At 39.1% G+C, this 20,224-nt stretch overlaps 1 protein-coding gene across 1 annotated transcript in view; it reads left to right on the top strand.

The window, feature by feature from the left end:
- RAB11FIP2 (RAB11 family interacting protein 2) overlaps positions 1-15,579 on the top strand; it is a 93,307-nt gene extending 77,728 nt beyond the window's left edge. Inside the window, exon 11 of the transcript XR_010884758.1 lies at positions 15,502-15,579. The gene's annotated coding sequence lies outside the window, so the exon portion shown is untranslated. The remainder of the gene's footprint in view (positions 1-15,501) is intronic.
- Positions 15,580-20,224: the final 4,645 nt, after the last annotated feature.

The raw sequence follows: 20,224 nt of genomic DNA, 5'->3' as shown, positions 1-20,224 counted from the left end.
TATACTACAAAATAGATTTCACTGAGCTTTCAAACAACCCCGGAGAATTCTGTCACAGCAATACTGGGGATGGCAGAAGAGATGTCTCAGCTGAGCTGGTGACCTCACTGCTTGCATCTACCACTGAATCAAAAGGGCCTGTATTGGTTTCTACAGGTACCTGGGTGCAAGAACTCTATCCCAAGTATCTCTTGCAGTTTGCAAAATAAGTTTCTAATTCAGTGTTCACTGAAGTTGATAGAACCATTTTCTGTTGATATCAGTGGTGTTTACATCAACCCCTACACATGTTTTTGGACAGCCTCATTTGCATGTATATTCATAGACACTCCCTCTGTCCATCTTGCAAAATAATCCAAGCATATTTATTTCCTTTGTTCTGACATTAGTTTTTTTCCACCATCCTTTAATAATCTAGTTTTCTTTCAACATAAAACACACATTGCATACTTAAATATGAAAAACTGATCAAATAGATACAACTGGGAAAAAATGAAAAGGGAGAAGAGATAAGTTGTCCTAGTCAGAAACAATCCAGCTTAAAGTAAAAGGCCAAAATCTCTGCAAATACAGCATGATAAAAATACAACTAATTCTCCTGAAGTTGGAGAATTTATTTACAGTTTATGTCACAGAAAATGAGAGTCCAATTTTTTCCAGCAAGCACAAATTGCTTGATTTATGTCAATTGACTTCTACAGGAGTGGAGGGGACACACAGAAGGATTTGGCAATATAGTATGCCTGATTAATTTAAGTACAGCTTACTCACTGAAATAAAAGGTTTTAAATAATTTAGATTTTTAGCAGTGGTGGTAGTGAAATGGTTGATTAGGCTAAGAGTTTTCAGCTGCATGAATTAGAATCAGTGTCAGCCATAACTTTGAATTTCCCAGCTTTAGTATGTGCAACATTATTGTTGTTTCAACATATTATTTTGTTTTCTAAGAAAAATTAATCAAGGATAATAAAAACACTCTACTTAAGAAAGGCTGCTGTGCTCTCTTGGGGCATATACATATAGACAGTTTTTTAAACAGCTTGTTATTTATCCATTAGACTGAGAGAGCTACTCTGAAATGGTTTCTGCCATTTATAAATTTCTTTTCAATGGGGTATAATTTACCTGACAGTACAAAATGGCTCCTGCAGATATGTTACAAGTCCGGATGGCTATGTAAATAATGTTCAAGAGAGCAGCTACATATCCAAAATGCACCTAGAAAATCTTTTGAACATTGGTATACATGCAAGTATAGTTCATATTTTTCTCAGTGTACTAATTCAGCTGTTTCTTTTCTCTGTTTTGCTCCATATTCTCCCCCTCCAAAGTCCCAGCCCTAGCCCCAGTTTGATAGTTTCACACACAAAACTCTTGTTCATGCAAGTTTTGTGAGCCACCAAATACAGGGTTTGGTTGCTGACTTTTTTTGCACTATGTTTTGCATTATTTTTTTAAATCAGAAAAAAAAGTTTATGAGAGACAGGTCAAGCTGCTCAGGAAACTTTCAGTGCTTTGTGAGCACCTTTGAAAACCTGATGAATATTTCCAAATTGTTCCATTTTAATTAAGCAGTGCTTTAGGATACTTTCAAAGCACTGCTCAAACTAGCTTTAAATTCTTGTTAATTTTTGTTTATTCCTTTGTTTATTGACAGATTAACTCAAATTTACTGATTAACACATTCAAATTTACTACTGCTGCAATTTATTTTTTCCAGTATATAAGCAGAGACACAGAATCACAGAATGGTTGAGGTTGGAAGGGACCTCTGGAGATCATCTAGTCCAACCCCCCTGCTCAAGCAGGGTCACCTAGAGCACGTTGCACAGGATCGCGTCCAGGTGGGTTTTGAATATCTCCAGAGGAGACTCCACAACCTCTCTGGGCAACCTGTTCCAGTGCTCTGTCACCCTCACAGTGAAGAAGTGTTTTCTCATATTCAGATGGAACTTCCTGTGTTTCAGTTTGTGCCCGTTGCCTCACGTCCTGTCACTGGGCACCACTGAGAAGAGTCTGGCTCCATCCTCTCGACACCCTCCCTTCAGATATTTGTATACACTGATAAGATCTCCTCTCAGTCTTCTCTTCTCTTCTCCAGGCTAAACAGGCCCAGCTCTCTCAGTCTTTCCTTATATGAGAGATGCTCCAGTCCCCCAAACATCTTCGTAGCCCTTCGCTGGACTCTCTCCAGTAGTGCCACATCCCTCTTGTACTGGGGAGCCCAGAACTGGACACAGTACTCCAGATGCAGCCGCACCAGGGCTGAGTAGAGGGGGAGAATCACCTCCCTCGACCTGCTGGCAACACTCTTCCTCATGCACCCCAGGATACCATTGGCCTTCTTGGCCACAAGGGCACATTGCTGCCTCATGCTTAACGTGGTGTTCACCAGCACTCCCAGGTCCTTCTCGGCAGAGCTGCTTTCCAGCAGGTCAGCCCCCAACCTGTACTGGTGCAGGGGGTTATTCCTCCCTAGGTGCAGGACCCTGCACTTGCCTTTGTTGAACTTCAGGAGGTTCCTCTCTGCCCACCTCTCCAGCCTGTCCAGGTCTCTCTGAATGGCAGCACAGCCCTCTGGGGTATCCGCCACTCCTCCCAGTTTTGTATCATCAGCAAACTTGCTGAGGGTGCACTCTGTCCCTTCATCCAGGTCATTGATGAAGAAGTTGAACAAGACTGGACCCAGGACTGACCCCTGGGGGACACCGCTAGCTACAGGCCTCCAGCTAGACTGTGCTGCTGATCACAACCCTCTGAGCTCTGCCATTCAGCCAGTTCTCAATCCACCTCACTGTCCACTCATCTAGCCCCCACTTCCTGAGCTTGTCTATGAGGATGTTATGGGAGACAGTGTCGAAAGCCTTGCTGAAGTCAAGGGAGACAACATCCACTGCTCTCCCCTCATCTACCCAGCCAGTCATTCCATCATAGAAGGCTATCAGATTGGTTAAGCATGATTTCCCCTTGGTGAAGCCATGCTGACTACTCCTGATCACCTTCTTTTCCTCCACGTATTTGGAGATGGCATCCAGGATGAGCTGCTCCATCACCTTTCCAGGGATGGAGGTGAGGCTGACTGGCCTGTAGTTCCCTGGGTCCTCCTTCTTGCCCTTTTTGAAGACTGGGGTGACATTGGCTTTCTTCCAGTCCTCAGGCACCTCTCCTGTTCTCCATGACCTTTCAAAGATGATGGAGAGTGGCTTAGCAATAACATCTGCCAGTTCCCTCAGCACTCATGAGTGCATCCCATCGGGGCCCATGGACGTGTGGGTGTCACGTTTGCCTGAATGATCTCTAACCCACTCCTCCTCGAACAAGGGAAAGTCTTCCTTTCTCCAGACTCCCTCTCTTGTCTCCAGGGTCTGGGGTTCCTGAGAGCTGGCCTTAGCAGTAAAGACTGAAGCAAAGGCAGCATTCAGTAACTCTGCCTTCTCTGCATCCTTCGACACCAGGGCACCCACCCCATTCATCAATGGGGCCACGTTTTCCCTAGTCTTCCTTTTGCTACTGATGTATTTGAGGAAGCCCTTCTTGTTGTCCTTGACATCCCTTGCCAGATTTAATTCCAAATGGGCCTTAGCCTTCCTCGTCACATCCCTGCATACTCTGACAACATTCCTATATTCCTCCCAAGTGGCCTGTCTCCCTTTCCAAGTAAGCTGCCAAGTGTTGCCAAGTTTCCAAGTGTTGCCAAGTAAGAGACAAAATGTCTAATAATTAAGGCTGATTTTAAAATTGAAGATGGCCTTTTAAAAGGCCAAGATTGAAATGGAAGATTGAAGACAAAAATATCTTTAACAAAAATAATCAAAAGGAAAAAAAGTTAAAAGGTTTATTTTAAGCTTGGCATGCATATTAAAATTACTCCAGATTTAAAATATTCAGCAGGCAGTAATAGCTAGGAAACAAATATCTGCCAAATAAGGTACTGCAATCCATACCAGGGAGCTTCATCATCCTGAGAAATGAGTTTTGCAGGCCCACTGATTTTTTTCCTCCTGAATCAGCCAGCTTAGATATAAGCCTACTTCATCTTGCAAATATTTATTGTCATAGGAAAATCTGTTTACTGGTCTATCTTATATAAATGTGTATGAACAAGGGTTTCCTTTTTAGTGCATTTCAGAGTAGGAAGTAAAAAGTTAATTACCCCCCTCCCCCGCAGTATATTACTGTACTGTGTGAATGACATAGTATGATATGGCCAATCTACCATATTCAGCTATTAATAGTTCTGTTTTATTTTGTGTAACACCCAATGACATGGGCTAAGGATGATGCTTTATTTGCAGAAGATCACAGGTTCTCAGCAAGAACTTTTCCTGAAATCCATGGAGGATAAAGCTAACCCAACAGAAAATTTTAGTACATGTGTGTCAGCTCGCAGTGTGTGACCTTATTCATCACAGGGTTGTTCTGCATACAGGATGCTATACTAGATCAGACCAGATTTTAGAAATTTTAATTCGGGTACCTCATGGTCCCATTTTCCTTGTAAAGTAATTTCTTTGGTAGAACTACATCTCTTGTGTTGCTGTCTGTTTTCATCCCTTCAGGGATGCATCATCTTGATAGTTGAAAATAGGAGCATTAGGGGGCTGCTAAGCCCCTATTTTCATAGAGCACAGAGGCATCTCTATTATCAGTAAATTCTCACAATAAATAGAAAATAAATATTTAGATTCTGGAGTGCTGCATTATTTTGTTTGGTTAGAAGTGCCAAAGTGAAATTTTTGGTGCATCCTAATTAGAGGATTTTACATATTTTCCATTAAATGATTTTTTTAAATATTACAAGTGTTTCTTTCTTATATGAGACAAAACCAAAGTTAGCATTAGAGTTTTTCATAGGATAGCAACTTTTAATATCTGTATTGCATTGGTATTGGTGATTGGCTTAAACCTTGCAACATAAGGTTTAAATATAGGTTACGTTTGTGAAGAGCTTAAGACTGACTTTTACATAGGATGCAAATGGTGATGAAATGGTAGCCACTTGTTTCCCAGTACTAGGAAGAGAAAGATGGAGATTTAGAAAACAAGATGACTTTTCCACTGGGGAATAAAAGTTGCTACACTTGGCGACTGATCTTTCTAGGCCTATTTTATGACAGTCTGAAGAGAATCTGGTTAGGCATTTCCAAGCCCTGTGCCTTATAGTAAATGAAACATTGATTTGTTTAATTTTCTCTTCTGAAAAACTGTAACCTGACTCTGTTTAAATCTTGTGCATAGGTAGAAAAAAATGAAGAACATCTGCCTAACTGTGGTTTTAGAGAGGAAAAAATAATAACATAGCAATAAAGCTGTGATATTTGGAAAAGGTGTAGTGAGTATGTATAGTATGTTAATGTCTTATGGATTTGAGCACACACACACATACCTAAGTGCAGGCACAGCTTTTGAACTTGGAAATCTTGTAGGAGAGCCTGCTCTTACCAATATCTATACAAATGTGCTTTCCTCTACATGCATCGCTAGTCCCATTGGCTTCAAAGACACTACTCATGGGAGTAAAAAGTTACTCATGCATTTAAGTGCTTGCTGGATTCAGGCCAAAAGCTTAATCTTTTCCATTTAATACGCTTTTCCTAAACTGATAACAGTCTTCAAGTTTTCAGTATCATGTGCAAAGGAACCAAAGGAAAAAAACAAAGTGAAATAACAGTGTGGCAATATGAGGAGTATCATGAGATAAACAGAATATCAGAGGCACAGTTTTATTAGTAGTAAGTAGTTATCTGCAAGGCTGCTGTGTGTTTCTGGTCTGAAGGCGCTTCATGTCTTTCGGTTTCTAAAAAAGCAAGGCAAGGTGGATGGGCAGCTCTGACTAGGCAGGTACAAATTATCAGGGTGTAGAAAAGAGCGAAGATCACACTTTAACTGACTGGAGAGAGTAAAATTACTGCTTCTGAAACTCTTATCAGTACAGCGGGGCAAAAACTTTCACAGAAGATGCATAGAATTTTGGCAAAAATGAATATAAAGATATTTTTGTTTGCTTGGTTTTTTAATTATTTTGATATTCCATCAATGTTTGAGGGGTTTAATCTATTCTAGTCCTTGCACTGTTCTCCTTATGGTCCTATCTTTTTATTTCAGTAGCACTGAATGGCAATGCTAACCTCCATTAGAGGTCTTTCATTCTTTCTCACATTGTTTCCTAGGAAGAATATGACATATGCAAGATGATATTCCATTGTCTACAAGGCGTTTGGTTCAGTTTCATTATTTATATTAATGCCATTTTCATGCATGTTGGTATAGGTAAAATCAAAGAAATGTGCTTTATACCTGAAATGGAAAATATGTAGCTTTTAAATGGTATTTATTTCCTTTGTCTTGACTGGTCCTTCAAGAGAGAAATGCTGGAGGGAACTTTTGTCTGCAGTGTGGGTCAGGTTTGATTAGGGGTTGAAAAGTTCCACTGTCCTTAAGGAATGGGAGTGTTGATAATCTCATCCTGCAACTTCCAAAGATCTTTCAGACACACTAGGCTTCTCCTACTTAGCTCCCTACAGATCAAGACCATGAATTTCACTTGATATTCTCTTTGAAAGGAATCCTGAGAAGGAGAGATCTGATGCGCCTGCAGTAACCTCTCTGTAGTAATAGTTGGAGATGGAGTTTCAGAAGGACTGATAGCTTTTGCCCAGAAATGTTACAGTGATGTAGTTCAGACAGGGACTTCTCCCAAGGGAAGAAGAGCAGGAGCAAATGGAGGGACAGGAGATACAGAGGAAAAAGGAAAAAAATCTAGCCCTTTTTGAATTTTTTGAGAGTCAAATTGCATGTGGATGTTTTTTTCCTGAATGAGAAGAGGGAGAAAGAAAGAAATGAAAGATGCTAACTGAAATCATTGTGATAATAATTTTGCAATTTTGATATAATTTCTTTATTAGCCTTAATAAATAAATGGGGGGAAAGTGCTTGAGCAGTTTTATTTTGAACTTCTGTGTGTTCTATGAGTGTGTTTTATGAAAATATGCAGGTCTACAAAGTTGCAATATAGATATCTCATCTTTTAAAAATATATTTGTGGTACTACTATGCTGTATAGTTCTCAAGGAGATTAACTGACTCATTTTTGCATGGTCACATCTTGAAGTATCATATTAAAGAATATGCAGTCTAAGCAGCCTTCTTGCTGAACAAATATGGAGCTGATGGAGTCTGAGGATAGTTCGTACAAGTAGCTACGTGAGGAGAAGGAAGGTTAAAAGAGATCATGGAGGGGGAATTCCTAGAGTCATGGTGAAAGGAATGGATGAAAATCCCAGCAGAGCAGGAGTGGTGGAAATAGTCTACGGACACAAATGCTAACATATATATTTGCCATGTTACCACGTAAGCCAAAGTGAATTTAAGTCAACAATACCTCCAATAGGTTTGGTATTGGACCTGTCTGTGTAAGGGAGAAGAGTGCTGAGATCTTGTGATATCCCAATGGTGTTAGAGAAGGGAAACAATTGATATAAATATAGAAATTCAACACCAGAAATAAAATACTGACCTAATCAGTGAAATTAGCATTAAAATCAGTCTTCAAGCTAAAGCTGTAAAGGTCTGGCATATCGAATACAGCGGGAATATCTTTAGGAATATGCCAGAAGCTAATTGGTTTAAGAAATCTGGCTGTATATAGAGACCATTACTCATAGATATCACGTTTTTCTGTTGCACAAATTATCTACAGTACTCATGGTGTCTGCTCAAGGAAAAGTTTATTTTCATTCAGTCTTTTCTTTCCCCCTGACCTCAAAGGACTAATTAACAAAGTATTAGCATGTTTCTAAAATATGACTGAATTCATCTTCTTAAGAAAATGTACTGAAGAATGTACCCTATTATTAGAAATGACAGGATGTATATAGGGCCATATGTTTTCAAAGGGTTTTCTGTCAGTGTTAATCAAAATGTTGGAGAACTTATGAACATACTGAGCAGCATGTCAACCATATGGATAATATCTTCCCTTTAATAGTGAGAATTTGAATTAATAATAAACACTGGAGAGTAACCTAAAATGAGACAGAAACAATAATATTAAAACCAGCAAAAGCATAATATCTCATCAGCCTGAAGACTCTTGAGTATTTCAAAAAAATCTTATTGTGAGTTAAATCCTGATCATGGAACTACATTTATTAATTTTTCTTAGTTTAGCTTGGAAAGATAGCTCTGACGATGCCTTTTATTTCTTACTGGTTTTCAGACAGAGCAGAGTTTGGTTCTTGTAGCGTGCTGCAGTAAGCATTAGTTTCACATGCCTGTCTGACTGGTAGATGTACATTCATTATTAGGGTCTATTTGTTCTTGCAAAGGGCATTGGAATATTTGTTTGGTGAAACATACATGTGCAAATCATTTCATGGACTTTGCAAACAGATGCAGGAAGAAAACTGAGTTTGTTTCTAAGTAAGTTAACTAACCTGGAAAGTGGATTGAGACTACATTATTTTGAATACACCTCCAAGGCCTTAACTTCACAAACTTACCTGCCTTTACAGATGATGAATGCTCTGAACTAAATATTCAAAATTCTGCTTGAGAGAAAATTACGTTTGCAAGTACAGTTATATGCTTCCATATGATTTCTAGGAGCATACAAGAGGTAAATGCATCAAAAATGCAAAATTTTTAATTATTAGGCAACCTGAAGAATCCTACCATTGTGCTCACAGTTGCCTGCAAGCACACAACTACACAGATTACAATTGTCTTTCAAAATCAAGCCCTTTAGAAAGAAGCCACTTCTGCAGCCCAGGTGCTGAGCTGTGACTCAGGAGAAAGGTCTCAGTTCCTTGCTCTGGGCAGGATTCTCTAAGTGACTGCGCAAATCGCAGAACCTGCCTGCAACTCCCTCCTCTGTGGCAAATGAGAGATGAGATAGATACTACTTCATGTTGCTCGGAGCTGCTAGATGCTACTGAATGCCAATGTAACAAAAACAATGAAGAAATTATGTAGTCAGAAGACACCATCAGGGTCTAAGTCTGTTATCGCACTGTCACTGGACTTTCAGGCATGGCCCTCCGGGGGGGGTGGGTTGCAATTTCAGCTCTGAAAAATATGTTTTCCTTTAAAACTTTGGCAGCAAGTTTCTAGCCATTCATATGAACAGATCTGCCTTTAAATCACTGGGGTTTTTCATGGAGAGGAAGGAGAAAGGAACCGCATAGCTCTTAAAGAATGGAGACTGCTTTATTGATTGTTACTGCAGCAAACAGACGGCATTCCGTTTCACAGCTGCGTTCTCCAAAGGTTGTCCCAGGCCCATTGATGCCTGGAGAAGTTCTGCCATTGCCTCAGCTGGGGACAGGATCATGGTCTCTCTCACTGGTGGATTGCAAGTTGGAAGGTTTTATTTTCACTGATACCAGTTCCGGTTTATTTTCTCCTTAGTTAAATACAAAACTACATTTAGACATTTGACTACTCGCATTGAGACATAAAGCCTGGAGCTGCTGATAAGCACAATCCAGCCTTGGCAGGGTGAAAAACTGAATCTTCTAAAAGAGATAGGAAGACGAGGAAATGCAACTTTAAATCTTTGAAGCTATACATTGAGATCTCCCTATTATATAGTGATGGTTTTTATTGGTAACTATCCATGTGCATCAGTTCCCAGCTTAGGAGAAATTATTTTCCTCTGACATTCTTACAGAGTTCTTTTTCATTTTTTCCTTGCATCCATTCTTGCTTTCAAACTTCCTTTTCTGACGCTGGTTGAAAAGCATGTTATTATGGATAGCAACTTCTGAGTGGTAGATACTCTTCTTGCACCTACTCTTTGCTTTGTGTTTGGACTAGCCACAGAGGAATCTATGACGCTGTTCTTATCTCCTGTCTTCTCTGTGCAATTCCATCAGCTTATGTAATTTTTCTGTCAGTATTTTTTCTGCTATATGGTAGCCTGTGACTTTCCTGCAGATCTCAGGGGAGTTTCTCCTGTACCTAAGAATCAATGTCCACCTGCAATATATTGCTAGAAAGTATATATCATCCCTAATTATTTCCCTGCCAAAAGAGCTTTTCTGTTTCAGATGAAGCATAAGTACCAGGATACCTGCACATATCATGCCACAGGGCTGCTTTTCACCCTACCATGAAGTCTCCACTGCCTAACACTGATTAGTGGAGAAAATGCAACCTCTAATCTGAATGATGAAGACACAGTACTTGCAAGGACACTACTACTTGCTGTAGTGCCTTTTATTTTAAAACTGCTTCACAGGGTACTCTCCTACCTCATCACGATCCAACCTCCTGTCCAGCTGTTTAGAGACTCCTGCAACGATTCTGTTTCCCCTTAAGATTTAGATTGCCAGGCCTTTTTTGTTCCTAGTTTCTCCCTTTTCCTTATAGCCTCCTCTTCCTCCAAAGCAGCCCAAAATATCATGAAATACAGCTTTCCTCTTTCTAGAAGAGCAACATTCTCCAATTCTTACAGACAACCTCTATACTCAAGCTTTAATTGCTGGACACAAATTTCAAAGCCTTTTTTTACATCTTTAGAAGACACCTGTCTGAATCCTTTGTGTGTTTCCTGCAGCAAGCACACTCAGCAGCACCGTCTGAAGGCTGTAAGCTGTCCTCAGGCCAGGCCAGGCCGGGCCAGACCAGTATTGCCTATTTCGCACGAGTCTTTGGCTAATTTCAGCATGCTACGTCAGCTTTGCTGGAGAGTTTCTGTACAGACAGCTTATGAATCTTCACAGATTCACAGATCTCTCTTCTCTGGTGTGTCCTGTGAATGCTTAAACACTTTACTTCTGCCACATAAACTATGAGAAAGAGTCCCCAAACTGGCATGTAGCTCCCACCAGTGAAGAGATTAGGGAGCCTTCTGTCAAGCAGATGTTCAGCTACAAGAGTTTTTTGCATGAGGCATTGTACTGATGCTGAAAGTGATTCCTCTTGCCTCCAGATCACAAGAGGAGGTGTTAAAACCTAAATAAATAAATAAAATATAATCTCTAGTCAAAAGAGAAAGGGGGGTGGGGGGGGAGGAACACACTTGTTAAAAGTTCCAGGCACCCTGGCAATTAGTCTCACGACAGCACAATACTGATGAGCTTTCACATCTCCTGTTACATTTGGTACATAGTGTTTGTTAGCATTTTACTCCATCTGCTTCTATACAATCTTCATCAGCTGAAAGAGGATATAGTTACTCCAGTCATTAAATATTGATGATCCTTACCAGGTCTCTGCTGTTTGTCATAGGTATCCATTACGTTAACTGTTGCTTCTCCTCCTCCTACTTGGATCTGATGCTTTTTCCTCCACTCCTACTTCTGCATTTGCTAATAATAAAATCACTTCTGTTTTTATTAAGATGTTATACACCAGCATGACATTGAAGTTCAGTAAAATATATTGGTTATTCTTCATTGCATTTTGCCTGAATAGAATAAACAAATCTATTCCTAGTATGATATTCAAAGCTTTGAATGCATTAACTTCTGGGATATACTGCTTAACTGTCCCTCATTAGAAAGGATATCTGTTATTTTTAAACCACATCAACTCTTATTCTTCTAAAAGGACTTAATATGCTTTCACTTTTCTTAAACCCAGTTACTAATAGATTTAAGTGGATAAATGTATTTGATATTCTTTGCCTTTCTATTTCTCTTTTTCCAACAATCCCAAATAGACTGTGAAATAGAGAATTAATTCATTATCCAAGATATTCATGAAGTTCTTTAAGGTTCAGAATCTTGGACTGCAGGACATTAGCAATCATTAATTTTTAAAGCCACTGATGATGTCCTCTGAAACACATACTATTTGAAATAAACAGATTTATTAATGTGATAGTAGGATGAAACTTGAGAATATGTAAGTATATGGAAAAGCAGAATTTTAGTTATGCAAAGATCTTTAAGGTAAACTGAGGCAGTTCTTGGATTTAGGCTGCAATACTAGTGTACAGCAATAGTACAATACAGCAGTATAGCAATACAGTATACAACAGCATAGCAATAGCAATACAGTACAGCAATACAGTATTGTAAGCTATAATACTGCACACCATAACACAGGGTGTGAGGATTATAACTGTGGACTCTAAAGGATGTCAAAATGGTCTTTCGCATGCATACAAAACCTTCAACTGTCTGCACTCCAAGCAGTCACAAAGTGACAGTTACCTTTTATATAAATTTTGTCCAGTTCACACAGTGGGCAGAGAGAGTCTACAGATACCTTCATCACCTAGAATCCTTTTATTTTTACATTTGAGCGTAGAACATTTTGTGGTTTTTACTTTTACCTTTCTAATACACACATCTCTCCCCATTTAAGAGGTTCAGAATTACACATGCCTGGACTACCCCAATAATGACTTTTCTTTTGATGTTTCCATATAATGAATAACCCATTTTAACATGTAGTGCTGATAACATGAGAAAAGATATGAGAGTTCAGGACTGTTTGAATGCCAACCAGGAGCTGTGTTAATAGTCAACCAGATGTCCTCCTAAAAGTACGATGTTGATTGTGACCTCAGAAGAAATCAGGCCTGCTTATGGCAAATATATGGAATTGATTAAATGAATAAATAACCCTATTATTTAGTTTTGCATAAAAATATGTGGGACCCAGGTCAAAGATAATCCCTAATTTTTCTATGCATAATAGATTCCAAAGTGTAAACATTACCAGTAGCATGAACCAGACTAGATGCTTTGAGTCAACAGTCAAAGGTGCGAGTGTAAACTCAGAAATATTGATAATGTTTGTGAATAACTTCAGACTAAATTATAGTGGAGTTCCCGAGCTGATATGAGTGTCTCTGTTTTTTTAATACTCCAGTGTCTGTTATATGTGTGTGTCAAAAGCCTGACAACAGTTTTTGCATTGGGGGTTTCTGTTTTTAGTTTCATTGCTTAATTTTACAGCCTCAGCTTTCTCTGTCTGAGTAACATAATTTATCAAGGAACTGAAGGAATATTTTGCTTCAGCCCCTATCCATGCACTTGGTATTATCTGATCACAATCCTTTCTGTACTTGATTTTCTTTATTTTTCAGATTTGGTGCAGAGGTTCTGGACTGTAAAAATTACAGTGCACAGATCTGATCTTTCTTTCTCTTTGTGGCTAGGTACCAAACTGTTATTAAACTGCTTTTTTAAAAGCAGTTTGCATTCCTAGTCTATCTAATCAAAATAAATCATTCTGTAGTTTTCACAGTTGCTTTATGCAAAAGTAGAACCAAAGGGAAAAAAAGGGCATTGATAGTACATTTGTGAAATACAAGTCTCATACTATATATATACACTATACTATATATTATACTATATAGCTAGGGCTGTGCTTGAAGTTGACACTTCTTTCCCAATTTGGCAGAATACTTCACTGTATATATTGTAATTTTGTTTAAGGTGTGCAACTTTGTGCTGGGCAATGTGCTCAAACGAAGCTGTTGTTCTTAAGGGCCCACAGAGTGGGGACTAGGGGTGAAGTAGGTGTACAAAAAGTTAAAGGACCCTCCTAAAAATGACAGTACAAATGAGAGTCTCATCTGAAAATACAGGCCAGGCATGGTACCTCCTTGACCATTGTGGGTTACACTGTCTTTACTTGTTACAGTAATACTTGACCTCCACGTGCCACAGGCTGAATTATGAATAAAACCCAGGGACTGTAAGCCAGGGCTCGATTTTAGGAAATATGACATGGAGCTCTGACTTTGCCATGGACCTACTAAGAGCTCTTCAAATTCTCCACTTCTCAGATCAGCTATGAGCATAATAGGTGTAAGAATAGCAGAGCACCTACAAATTATTCTGCTCTGCAGAAACTACAGATCTTGTTGCTAAGCAGTGCATGCTCTAAAAGGCCTTCGTCCCAGTACCTCATTGCGCTCTGGTGAATCTGAGACACAAATTCAAACTTCCCAGCTGCTTCCTATATGTATAATGATTTCAAACTCAAACCTCACACTGAAATGTTGTGTTTGATGAAGTTCAGATTTGAATTCTGAACTGAGCAGCTCTTCACAGTTGGATCTTTCATCTGCTGAAAGCACAGGGGTGAAAAGAGAGCAATGCATCTGGTAACTCACAGAAAGCAGACCTTATCTAATAACATACAGGCTTGCAATTCACGTGTGTATAAAATGCAACCCAATGTGCTTGTAATATCAGATGGATCCAACGTCCACTGAAATCAGTGGGAATTTCTCCGCTGACTTCAACCGATTTTTGTATCAGCCTCGTACTATGCAGGACTGTAGCTGTCTGATCATGAAGGCAGAATACAGCTGTTGCCAGAGGCCAAGGGCATTACTCATGTATCAGTAATAGAAGTACCGGTAATAGACGTAAGTCCAAGTAATTGCACAACAGGATCTAAATGATGTCTAAATGGGGGAGAAGAGAATAGAAGCAGCCCTCCCCTGCACTCCAATTGCATTTGGATCTAAGAAACAGCAAGATGTTGATGTCTCTTAAACATTCTTCCTAGAAAATAATAGTGAGTGTTAGAACTGGTGTTCAGGAATTTGTATGTGCTGACGAATAGCCAATTTGGTTACTTAGCAGTTCCTTTAAATTCAATTTTTAAATGTGATTTCATTCTCTGTCTTCTTCCAGCATGACTTCAGGCAATATTTTTTTAACTATAATTTAATAAATGCAAATATAATAGTTATTTTCAGTAGAGATTTGGGTTGTTTTATTTTATGCAGTTCTCTAATTAGCATAGTCATCCTGCACTCTGTAGGTACCCATGGTATAGCTTTTGCAGTGTCTGCTGGCAAATTATGGTATGGTATTTACTCTGAAAAATTATATGATTGGGATTATGTATTTACAGTTTCCCAAAATGGGAATTGTTTGCTTCACAGACGAAAAAAAGAAGAAAAGAATCCAGGGTAATAACTGAAAACTTCTCTTTCCTATTAGCAAAAATAAGCACTGCTTTGATAAATTAATTCAGCCACTCCTCCACCAAAGATAGGATGTATACTTACATAGGATCTACATGAATATAATTTGTGCGTGTGAAATATAGTCCAATATGTTTGCAAGATGGGCCAGATCCAAAACCCACTGAAGGCAATGAGAACATAATATATCATTTTTTATGTATACAAGTATGCAAATAAGCGGTGTGTATGTATACAGGTGTGGAAGCATATGCAGGAGCATGTGTCCTAAGTATCTGCATATGTATGCACACAGACACACTTACAATATATGTTGCATGTTTGTATGCACACGTTAAATATACAGGATTGGCATAATGTCACTGAAGGATATTTAAGATTTACTTGAGTTAACCCACTGCCTGGCGCATTTAGAGTCTATTTGTAATGATTTCTGGTACAGAGAAGGAAATGTGGAAGTTATCATTTTGGTGTTAGGTGATTTGTGCTCCGGTGAGAAGAGGGAATCAGTGATCTCAGGTGGGACCAGTTAAGTCATACAGGGAAGGGAACATGACAGTAAGTCACTATCTTGTTTGTTTTCCTTTTTTTTTTCCCAGATGTCAACAAGCCTGAAGGAATCACATTGCCTTGAAGCCACTGCACAATTATGAAAAGCAAGTGAAAACAGAGCTCAGCCTCATCAGAGAACACCTGGCTGTGGAACAAATTACAGTCTTTCTCTCTTGGAGAGGAGACTACTAAAAGCCTGATAAGTGACCTCTTCAGCAAAGCGAACAAAGATTTGCATTGGCTTCTCCACTCCCTAAGTATCACTTACACTTTACACATACTGTTGTTCCTACTACCTCCTGCCTGTGTCATTGTACCTTCTTTCTAACCTCATGTTTTAATTCTGTAAAGGCTTTCAGAGGGAATTTAGCATGCAGAAATGGTGTGAGTTTACTGCATGTTGACTTCTTTGCACTAATTCCCCATGTGGACACTTGCAGTGCATATTAAAGGACCTGTTGTAGGGAGTAGTTTCAAAGTGGATTAAGATGTCTTGCACTGCAGTGTGTACCCACACTGGATTTGGATTAGAGAAGCTAGTCTGTGCCCTAGTAAAGTAATTCCTTTTTGTATAGATGAATCCTTAAGTCCTCAGTAACTTTGTCTCAGTTACCCTGCCTCACCTGCTTTTTTTAAGCAGAATGCCTAGAAAAGAGGGGATACAGATGAGTGGAGGATTTCTTTATCAACATTGCTTGAAGCGAGTATTTTATACGTGGTTCCATAGCATACCTGAGAGTTACCTAGGAGCTGCCCACATAACTCATCTATTGCTCTAAACCCTGCTCAATATATTTAAAAAGGAAATGAGAATGTGGATCAGAGGGACTCCTAAAATGCATATGAGTCTAGAAACTGCTGTTACTTCCTGTTAATTTAGTGGTGACGATCCCTAACTTGGGAGCTAAATTGGTACATGACATAAAGGTTTATAGTACAAGGTGAATTTGTTATTAGACAATAAAAAGTCCTTGTTATAAATAGCCTTTAATAGGTGTGTTCCCAAAAACTGATGTACTGATGTAACATCAGCATAAGGTACTGAGAGTAAAACAGCATTGATTGCATTCTTTGATGTGTAATCCTGTATCTAAAGCACCAATGGGCCAAAAAATAATGCATTAAGAGTCAAAAATAGATTTAATCAATAATCTACTACATTACCAATGGTTTTTGCAATGTAGATTTAATCCTATGAAATAATGACATAAGACATTTGAACAATACATATTATATCCTGTCCAACATCCAGTTTGCATAGAGGATAACAACCTATTGTTGTAACCTTCACACCCTTTGCTCAAGTGCCAGATGACTATGCTTAGCACCTGAACTTCTGGAGATGAGTAGTATGAGTAGCCAGTCCCTCTAATCCCCTTCTGAATATCTGTGCATTTTCAATAGCTTTTGACCCCCTGTCACAGAGAAGGCTGAACATCCAGGCTACTGCTCTATGGTATCAATGGAATGTATTTATTTCCAGGAAAATGAGCTCTTTATATAACATTTGGGGTTGTCTCTGTGCAGGTAACCAGGAGACGGAGTGCAGTTGGCACTGTTAAGAAGGGAGCCATAGTTTATTTGACTGAGCTCCAGTTATAGCAGGGGGTAGAAGGTGGAGGCACTGCCCATCATTGCCTCAGAGCTGCACTGTTTTCACTATGCAATTATATTATCCCTAAAGGTAAATAGAAGGTTTGTGTGTGAAAAATATTTCTGCAAAATAGTTTGCAGCTGAAAAGATAACACTATTCCCTGCCTCCTACTTGGCTGTACAATTTTAATTATGTCAGGAAATCTCTCCTATTTTATATTCCATATATATTTATGGAATAAGCTGTTAGCAAATAGGACATTATTTCAAATAATTTAATGTATTTATTAAAAGAGATTACAAATCTATCCAGGCTATAGTCATTGCACTTAGGGCAACTATTATGGCTATATTATTGTTCCATTTATTTCAAAATATCTTTGGCAAGGACTGCTCCTCCATGAGCAGTGTAAAGAAGAGACTCTGTGCCTGATGATCTCCCCTTCTGTGTGGCAGAGAGGGATCAGCTGTCCCCTTCTTGCCTCCTAGCCTAATCCAGATAATAGGGAACAAGCTTTATAGATTCAGAGTAGGGCCAGGGCAGAAGATGAAGAGCCTGATACCTCTTGGGTTGGCTATTTTATTTGTGCTACCCAATTTTAGCGCACAGTGGAATGGAGATACGGAGACAACCCTGGAAAGGCAGAGTCAGTGAGAAGCTGCTGAGGAAGACAAAGAGTCCCAGTACGTCCCTCGAGCTCTAACTGAGGAATCCAAGGATGCCAAAATTGGTCCCTACAGCAGTGCCAGTTTTCCTCCCTTCTCTCGATAAGAGGTGTCTCTTAGAGATTCTCCTTCATAGCAGAGGTGTGATCCACCCCAAGCATGGTCGACTCTTGTCATATGAAGATTTGGCCTTTCTGGTTTCACTTGTGAGAAACCAGTTGCATTTTACGCAGCACACTGATGTTTGCAGATGTCACACATTTACCTTCTTGTACTTGGATCCTTGCTCCTTGGATCAGGGGTCCATGAACTCCCTCTGAACAGCCTGCAAAAGACAGTGAAGAAAGGGAAGTCTTGTCAGTAGGTCTAACTTCACAAAGAGAGTCCAAATCTTCATTTGAAAAATGTCTGAGACTGCAAAGCAAGAAAGGTAGAGAACTGCTATGCACAAGCTGCTACAGAGCTACAGTGAGGGCAGTGGAAGGAAAGAACCTCTCCTTGGCACTACAGCCTTGTGGGGCCTAAAAAAAGAGATGGAAAGAAAATCCAGCATGTTGCAGAATGTGACTCAAAACAAACCTAACTGATGGGAGGGAGCGGGGGCATGGGGCTCTACATGTATTCATTCTCACACACACACATGCATACAGAGTCTGGAGAGGAGAGAAGGGAAAGTCAAACAGAATTGTTTGTCACCCAGAATGCTTGTTTGTCACCCAGAATAGCCTTGCTATAGCCCTGACTGGGGACCCACCCAGGAAAGTGACCTTAGTAATGGGCTACAGAACCCATTGCTCCATCGCATCCAAGCCAAAGATACATAACATGAAACGAGCTCTGGGTCTCCATCTGATAGAAGGGCTGATCTACATGCATCATCATTATCTTTATTATTGTTATTACTTTTATTGTTATTATTATTTCTGCAGCATTTTTACTCTGCTGGTGTAGACAGAATTCCCATTGTGCAGCCCCCACATAGGGGCTCACATGAACTGTTATACAGCTGCTTATAATCATATAACTAGGAGTACCTCACTGGTGATACAACTGCATTAACCTATGAAGGAGTAAGAGAGAGAACTGTATGCTTCGTTAAATGAGTGTAAAATGTTGTGTGGACCCTGAACAGTAAGTAAACCCTTATGCCTACAAAAACCAAAGGATGAATGTCAACAGTGTCTGACATGTCTCTAGAGCCACTTCTGAAGAGAGCAACAGTCCCATGCTGAGATACAATGGAGAAACTCTTACTGCTACTGATTAAGGTATAATTTGCAGGTGTTTAAACAATATCTAGATCTTTGTAGTATTCTTCACAGGGATTAATATATGTGCAAAAAAAATAATTGTATGTGCTGTATTTGTTTATATGCAATAGATTGTGGGTAATAATCTTATCAGCTGATATATGTTTTAAGAAAAGCATGGGTTAAGTAAACCCCACATTTATAAGATTAACAATACATCCAGTTGTTAAAAGCACCTGTGTGCCATATTCCCAAAATACTGTGTTCTGCAGCCATTGCAGTCTCTCAGAAACTTGCTCTTTCACAGGATAAGGCCCCAACCCTGCAAACACTTACACACATACTTAACTGCACTATGCGAGGAATTCCACTGATTTCACTGGACTAGTCAAGGTCATAAAATTAAGCACTTTTATAACATTTAGTAGGATTAGAGCTGTAATAATATTTTGGATGCTTCCTACCATGCTGAATTGCTGCCACTGCTGCTTGTTTGACATAACCTAACCCATAATATATTTTATAGGTTTCCAACCTTCAAGCACAATGGATTAGAAAGGAGGTTAATTATGCATAAGATAGAAAGATTTATGTAAATATAAAACCAATATAATATATTATTTACATACCTCCTGTACTTATCCTAAGTAACTTCTACAGAAAACTTGGCTATCATAAATACCTCGCATCTCAGTTCTGAATCTTATTCTAGAAAATAGTGGTGGATTCTGGCTACCTTAAATTGGTGCTAATATTTTCTAGATTAGACCATATTTGTATAAGAACATAACTCAACACAGATGGACAACAAACAGGATAAATCTCTATCATTTATTACATATTACACTTGCCTAGCGATCAAAGGTGTCTAACTAGACATTTTTCCTCATTGGTTGTTTGCATTAGATATGCAAATCTTCTTTCTTGCAGAGCCATTTCCGAATATATTTGCAAGGCTATTGATGTCCATTACTTCACTTAAATATAGATCAGAAATACTGACAAATATTTTCATTCAAAGAGTTTGATCATTTTCAGATTACTCTCCATGCTAGTAATTAACCTCAGTCAACACCCTTCCATAGCACTTTCAAACACAGTTCCTAGCAAACATAAAGTTTCATAAATATGTACTAAATAACCTTAAAGCCCTTTATGAATAATTATGAGTTTTTAAGTTTTTGTGAATCTGCATATTAATTCCACACCATAAATAATACATGAAGCAAAAATCCAGCTTGTTTGGTGTCTGGGGACAGA

This window comes from Apteryx mantelli, chromosome 7 (genome assembly GCF_036417845.1).
Source record: "Apteryx mantelli isolate bAptMan1 chromosome 7, bAptMan1.hap1, whole genome shotgun sequence".
Taxonomy (NCBI): Eukaryota; Metazoa; Chordata; class Aves; order Apterygiformes; family Apterygidae; genus Apteryx; species Apteryx mantelli.
Note: the sequence above shows the minus strand (reverse complement) of the source record. Positions and strands in the feature narration are given on the sequence as shown.